Raw genomic sequence first — 8042 nt, 5'->3', positions numbered from 1 at the left:
TGACACAACGAGGTGGGTTCTACGACAAGGAAAACCTTAAAATATGCATTATCGTAGTAATATACGGCAAAATATATTTTGTTTTATAAAGATTTGCAAAATTTGCATCCTATTTTACCGACAACACTAAAGTGGGATAGTCCTTTCTAATGCGTTCAGGTTTTGATACGTCATACAGCGCATTCAGAATGTGAAATACAACTCACTTATTAATCTAGATATGAACCTTAGAAATAATTTTCCATACACAATACAAATATTATTGTAACTGCATGAAGGAAGACACAAATGAATTGCTACCATCTGATAACGTTGTATAAAAAATACAAGACGCTTTATAAGTAGTTTGTTGTACCAACTTAGTTTATGGAGAGTGGGGTGCTATGTTGTTGTTTCTTTATTTTCTATATGTTATGACATTTTTATAACGGAAAAGTGTTTTTTCAACAATTTTAATTAAATCGAATGAAATATTAAGAATACTTTTGAAGAGCAATATATTTTGAACAGATAATCAGGATCTGACTCTATACCCCCTCCAAACCCCCCATCCCCCGACCCCATTATGAGTTATGTGAATGTTGTTCAATAGAATATAAGATTATTTCATTAGTTGTTCATTTAATAGAGTAAAAAGTATACATAAATGTTAAAAATTCTCAAAATCTTATACACGAAAATGTTAAATCTGTTTTTTTTTTAAAAGTTATATGGAAAGTTTCACATATAAAATTCATCTCACATATATGATAATGTATCTGTATAATATTGTAGCGATACATTACCATAACTTCACATTATTTGTTTCTAAAATTAAAAAGCGGACAATGACGATTTTTTTTACACCTATCAAAGATTGAACTTTAAAAAATATGTTCCCCAATCGATCATATGGCATGTCACCTTTGGGGTGATACTGATAACTAAATATTATTCAAATGTTAAAAGTATCAAATAATGTTTTAACTAGTGTATCACGTTTTATGTTAGAATCCCGTACAACACGAAAGCGGTTGGTATTTTTTTTCTAATATCAATAAATCTACAGAGTAAAAGGTATGTTATCTATTACAATTCTTATTTAAACAAATGAATGAAAATACAAATAAATAAACTGTAATTGGTTAAACAATATTTTTTCTCAATTGTAAAACGAAAAGAAAAAAAGAAAAAACAATACACCAATGTTGTTGCGTTCAAATAACTTTTTCTAAATTTACCTTTCATTAGGTAACTAGGAAGCTCAATTCAAAAAAGTAAAAGCCAATAACTAGTTTCTATTGAAACACTTAATGAGCTATAAGACCAAAACTCACAAAAAGACCAGAATCAATCTAGAACAACATATGGTTAAATTATTAGTGAATAAAAGTTAATCAGCTGCAGATAATCAAATTGTTGGAAGTTCTTTTTTAGCTCACCTGGCCCGAAGGGCCAAGTAAACCTTTCTCATCACTGTCGTCCGTCGTCGTCTGTCGTCTGTCGTCTGTCGTCGTCCGTCGTCTGTCGTCGTCCGTCGTCTGTCGTCCGTCGTCTGTCGTCCGTCGTTAACTTTTACAAGAATCTTCTCCTCTGAAACTACTGGGCCATATTCAACCAAACTTGGCCACAATCATCATTTGGGAATCTAGTTTAAAATATGTGTCCGGTGACCCAGCAAACCAATTAGGATGGCTGCCATGGCTATTAATAGAACATAGGGGTAAACTGTAGATTTTGGCTTATATCTCTGAAACCGAAGCATTGAGAGCAAATCTGACATTGAGTAAATTGTTATTCAGGTCAAGATCTATCGGCCCTGAAATTTTTTATGAATCAGACAACCCGTTGTTAGGTTGCTGCCCCTGAAGGAGGTAAATTTTAAGGAAGTTTTTGGTTGTCATCTTGAATATTATAATATATACAGATAAACTGTAAACAGCAGTAATGTTCAGCAAAGTAAGATTTACAAATAAGTCAAATAACCAAAATGGTCCTTTATAGTAAATTTTTTAACAATTTTTCATAAATATTTGTAATCTTTAACAAAAATCTTCTCATCTGAAACTACTAAGACAAATTTAACCAAACTCGTCCACAATCATTAAATAGGGGTATCTAGTTTTTAAAATGTGTCCGATGACCCCGCCTGTAAACTAAGATGTCCTACATGACCATGATGACTAAAAAAAAGTACATATGGTAAAATGCAGTATTTTGCCCATATCTCTGAAACCAAATAAATGACAGAATAAAATTGTTCCTAAGGTGAAGATCTATCTACCCTGAAATTTTCAGACCATTCAGATAAACTGTTGTTGGGTTGCTGCCCCTGAATTGGTAATTTTAAGAAACTTTGCAGCTTTTGGTTATTAATCTTGAATATTATTTTAGATAAAGATAAACTGTAAACATCAATAATGTACAGCAAAGTAATTCCTAAAAATAAGTCAACGTAACAAAAATGATCAATTGACCCCTTAAGGAGTTATTGCCCTTTAAAGTCAATTTTAAATGATTTTCATAAATTTTGTAAATTTTTTAAAATATTTTCTACTGTAACTACTGGGTCAAGTTCTTTATAAATAGAGATAATTATAAGCAGCAAGAATGCTCAGTAAAAAAAGATCATCACCATGCATCACCAAAACACAATTTTTTCATGAATCCATCTGTGTCCTTCGTTTAATATGCACATAGACCAAGGTTAGCAACACACGCTCTTTAGAGCTTCTAGTTTTGTCCTGCGAACACTTTGTAGAAGGCGTTTTCAATGAACAATACCGTTAAATATACCATTTATAATGTACATACATTTTGAACCAATTGTTTCACATCAGAAGATGTTTTACAATCATTCCTTAATTTCTTTATTTCCTTTTTTAAGAGATTCAATGAGAAACTATTTGCAAACATATTATTTTTTTTTATACAAACGTTTGCAAAAAATAATAACACAATGTTACATGTATATATAACAATATGTACAATATCTATAATTATGTAATTATATCTTACAAAAGCAGATTTCAAGAAAACTGCACTCACTAACCATGGTTCATGCAATGATACGTTAACGCATTGTCGTTTTCGTTCATCTGATATCAGCAGAGACACAGTGTGCAACGTGAAAATTTTTGTATGTTGCACACTTTTAAAAATATAGAATAGCAATTTAGTAATAAAAATAAATGTTTAAGATTTCTTTGGATTTCTTTGGATGATTCAGAACTTTTCCAGCATTCTGGAACCCTAACCGATAGTTGAATATTTGTAAATTGGGAAAAGTTATTGTCATTCAGTTTGTACTGTGTCTACGGTATTGTTCACTTAAAATTTATTTGTAAAAGCTCCCTCTCGCAAAATAGTCTAGCAAAGATTAGAAATAATTTAGTTGTACTGCATCTGAGGTTGATTAATGTGTGATTTATGTATCGGTATACATGATACATTTGTAAAATTAAGGTTTCTTAACCATACCTTGAATTCTATATCAATTGTTTGGTTCTATCGTCACTGATAAGTCTTAGATCTGATAACTTTGGTGAGGTTTCATATTTCTGTAGGTATACTTGATTAATTGAGAAATTGCAACTGATTAAAGAATACAATTACAAACACTCAAAACCTGTTTATCTATCGAATTGTAGTTAAAGATTGTTGGGAAGTGTTTGTTATATTGCAGTGAACTTGAATTTGACGTTAGGTAAATTTTGTTTGTCTATACCAGTCAGACATGGCAGATTCGCATTATCAATAAAAATCATAATTTCTTTTATTATTTTCTTTGTAGATTATGGCTCAATGTATCATATCTTTAATTTTACTAAGCTTTGTCGCATGTAATGTCTTTGTTGGAGCCTACCAATGTTACCATCATGGTCATGCAAATGGGTGTAGCATTGAAGTGAAGGGTAAAAGCTTGCCTTATTTCTACAAGAGAAAATTTACACCATCCTGTAACAAGCATGATATTTGCTACTCATGTGTGAGTATATTTGTAGTTCGTTGATGAAAATAAGATGATGTGGTATGATAACAAATGAGCCTACATGGTACCGGAATTTAAATGACATGGATGTGAACATTTATACGTAACCATTCGCCATTCAATAACGAGAAAAGCCTGCACCGTATAGTCAGATAAAAAACGCTCCGATGTAAAAAATAAAAAAAAAATGAAGCAATTCGAAATAGTAGACCAACGGCTTAATTTATAGCAATGTAATTTATGAAGATAAAAAAACCAATATGACATGAATTAACAACAACCACTGAATTTCATGCTTCTGATTTGTGACAGGCACATTACAGAATGATACATGGTAACACATGTCGGTGAACGAAAAATCTTCTCATAACGTACGTGTAGGATAGGTGTAGCAATTAAAAAAAACCTTTAAAAATCAGTTACAACAACCTTCACTGAATAGATTGGTACAAAGCACAACTACAACGTACATAAAAACAGGCACATCACGCTTATACTTTAGTATTACATGTTACATTCAGCTAATTTATAGACCGTTAGTATATAATCCATGGTCTCCAAGATCAAAGTATAAATCTTTGACAATATAACACATTATTATCATGGTGGAATTCTGAGATATTTTGTAAGAAGTGTTTGTATACTTAAACGAATATCGTGTTAATTATTATGCATCAGTATTTCCAAAAGCATGTATAGTTCGATTGTTTTTGTGGTTAGGATTAGTTCAAGAAAACACGTTATGTTATGTCCGAACGTAAGGGACTGTGCAATATTCATCTGAGGGTGGGGCCGGTGTACAGCAAATATTAAAAAAAATCTTTACGCCCCGCCAATATTTATTATAAGAAAAAATTCTTGCCTCGCTTCAATTAATGAAATAAAAAACCTTGCCCCGCTGGAAAAAATGAAACACATATATGGAAACATTATATTTTTTTAACTAAAATGCACAACATTCAATAATACATGAATATCAGAGTTGATATTTCAACTTAAATGCTTATAGTTCAATATTATACAGATTTTATTTTTGTGAAGGAAGTCAACTTAGGAGCGCTGTGATTGAATGTAAGGGTACAATATATATTGTGTATTTATCTATGAATAACTGCAGTGTGTATATTTACAATATAAATTTTAGAACTTATTGAAATATTTTCTAGAGAATTATTTGAAAAGACTTCCAAATTTCACAAATTTGGTGTAAAATGACAGTGGGCTTCAGACTTCAGTTATGTTATACTATTTTGAAGCTTTTGATTAGTACGTTTGATTTTTATCACAAAGAATAAAATATATTTACTGAAAACAATACTGTGTTGAGAAAAGGGCTGATTCATTTCATCATTATAAGTCAAATTGATGGGTACTGATATAAAACTTTATGCTAGGAGTTCTATATTAACTATATTGTATAAAATACACCAAACTATAGTTCTTTTGTATTTCTTTTCACCTTTCGCAATATAGAGTTCAATTGGAAACACCAGAATTCAAGTCGCGACAAATGTTTTTAACTGAGATATATACCTTCTTTGCTGTGTAATTCCCTAAATGTATCACTTGGATATTTCTCTAGCTATAAATTATTAAAATGGGAAATGTTCTGTTTAAGTTTGCACTGTTCATGGAATAAGGCAATATTTAGTCATACTAGAAACATTTTCAGTGTTAAAATTGTCCATCTCAGAAAAAAGAGACCCACTTGAGGCCAAATTTAGATAGAATTTATATTCTCCTGCAGTTGTTGAGTCCATCCTCCTCAGTGATCATGATTTTTTAACAAATGGAGCAGCATACTGCATAACTGACGGACATGTAAATAAAAAAATGTCCTTTGTTATCTATTTTTTTTAGACAACAATGATGACATAAACGTTCTTCCCTTTTTATATTTTTGTATCTTACCCTTTCAATTTCGAAAATATGGTCACTTACCCTTAATTTAGTATTTTTTTCCTTATTTCAAATTTATTCCCTTTAGTTTCATATTTCTTTTTGAATTTACTATAGATAAAGAATTTATTTTTTTAAAGAACAGCTTTTTATAGTTTCTTGCATAATCTCTTTCATGTGTTAATTCATTTTATATTTTTCTTTTATAAAGTCAATATTTTGTATATCAGATATATTTAAATTATTTTCATGAGTTATGTTTTTTACAAAGGTACTTTTTGCTAAAGAAATCACAAATATATGTTTTGATAAGAATATTTAGACCTTAAAACATGTTGCATTCAGACAGTTTTATTCTGTTATACTCTGACTTAATTTTTTATACACACACGAAGGTTTTTTTTTAAAAAGTGTGCGCCCCGTCAAATGTTTGTGACAAAAAACTTTGTGTCCCGCTCATAAATTGTATGAAAAAAGTGTTTGCCCCGTCCATGTTTGCACCGGCCCCACCCTCAGATAAATAGTGCACAGTCCCTAAGTTGTTATTAATTGTGTCTTTTTTGATATTTTGTTGTTTTTGTAAATTACTGTACTTTTTCTTGTTCGGTTTTGGGGAGGAGTTTGTCTAGTAACAAATTATATATATAAAAAAAATAAGCAGGGTAATTGAAAGGATACATGTATGAATAGCTACTTAGAATTTGGAATGAAATCAATTCTTATGTATGGATATAAACACATTAATTCTCTTCTTTTCTAGGCAAACACCTACCACGTCAATCGGTTATATTGTGACAGAAAGTTTTACTATAACATGATGAAGGCCTGCAAAAACAATTACGTTTGTAAACTGTTTCCTCTTGACTATTACACAGCAGTAAGAGCATTCGGAAAAAGTCATTTTCCTGCCAAATCACCTAGTTGGTGTCGTGATTACTGGGTTAAATACTGTTTGTATTAGAGAGGAGTAAAGTTATCTTTTGAGTTAATAAACAAATAAACATTACATTAGAAATATCGTTTTGTTTTTAATCTTAACGGCCTCCCTTATATTTACATCATAAGATAATACGATGTCCCTTCTTAAACTGAAAAATCAAAGAATCGAAATACTGGTTTTGCTATTTCGAGCACAAACCTTGCACACATACCGTATAATGGATCATTTTCGCGGGTGTAAAATTTGATTTATTAAGATATTTTTTGCGGTTATTATTTTGGCAGATTCAAAACTTTAATAAATACCTTTGCATGCACACGTGAAAATTGGCGGAATTTATTTTGGCGATTTTGTTCTATCAGAGAAAATAAGCGCAAATTTACACCCCGCGAACATAACCCGCTATACGGTAGTTTTAATTAACGTTTTATGACCACAAAACATGGGATAGAGAAATTATTCGTCTCTATCCATATGTCTTCGTTGAATACATTAGTGAAACTTGCATACATATAGCATGATAATGAAACAGTTGCATCAAGTTGCTAAACTTATTCAGGTGTGTAAGAGGTTTCAGGAAATTAAAGGATACAGTTGAATATAAAAAAATCCAATCATTAAATTCGAAAGTATCAGTTAGTATTCTCCCTTTTCAGCTTATTTGCAGCAGATATTAAATATATTATTTTATATTTTTCACTCAAATTTGATCATTCAATATGTAAAATGTATGATTCTGATATGTATAAACTTAAAGGAACAATAAAAAATCTTAATATAACAAAAACAGACAAAACCAGTGTCAAAAGGAAAAAAACAAAACATTTCACGAAAACTGAAGATAAGAAAACACCATCCTGGAAGAAAATCAAAGATTGACTGATACTACATATCCAGAGGAAAAAAAAGAGTAGGGAACATTACCACAGTAATTACTCATAACGACAGCCCGAAAATAAATATTTGGAATCACCAACTAAAAATAGGCGAAATTTGATACTTCAATTCGAATTTAACTGTAAACGGGTACAGTGTGACCTTTTCAGTTTAGTTTTACAGCAGCTTATTTCATTATTGAAAAGAAAATGTTCACCCAGGAAAACTGTTTGATTTTTTTTATACAAAAAAAAGCCATTCTTTATCTTGTTTTAACACTAAATAAGTGTGTCTGTCTATCAATTGACTGTCTTTCTGTCCGATAAGGTTTTCACATTTTTTTTAAGACTTAAATCT

General features: G+C 30.6%; 1 long non-coding RNA gene across 1 annotated transcript; it reads left to right on the top strand.

Moving 5' to 3' along the window:
* Window positions 1-1000: 1000 nt before the first annotated feature.
* LOC143074426 (uncharacterized) lies at window positions 1001-6875 on the top strand. Its single transcript, XR_012977853.1, has 3 exons — window positions 1001-1056; window positions 3773-3967; window positions 6630-6875. It is a non-coding gene; the product is annotated as an uncharacterized LOC143074426 (long non-coding RNA).
* Window positions 6876-8042: the final 1167 nt, after the last annotated feature.

The sequence above is a fragment of the Mytilus galloprovincialis genome, chromosome 5 (genome assembly GCF_965363235.1).
Source record: "Mytilus galloprovincialis chromosome 5, xbMytGall1.hap1.1, whole genome shotgun sequence".
Classification (NCBI taxonomy): domain Eukaryota; kingdom Metazoa; phylum Mollusca; class Bivalvia; order Mytilida; family Mytilidae; genus Mytilus; species Mytilus galloprovincialis.
The sequence above is the reverse complement of the archived record's forward strand: the minus strand, read 5'-3'. Positions and strand labels throughout refer to the sequence as shown.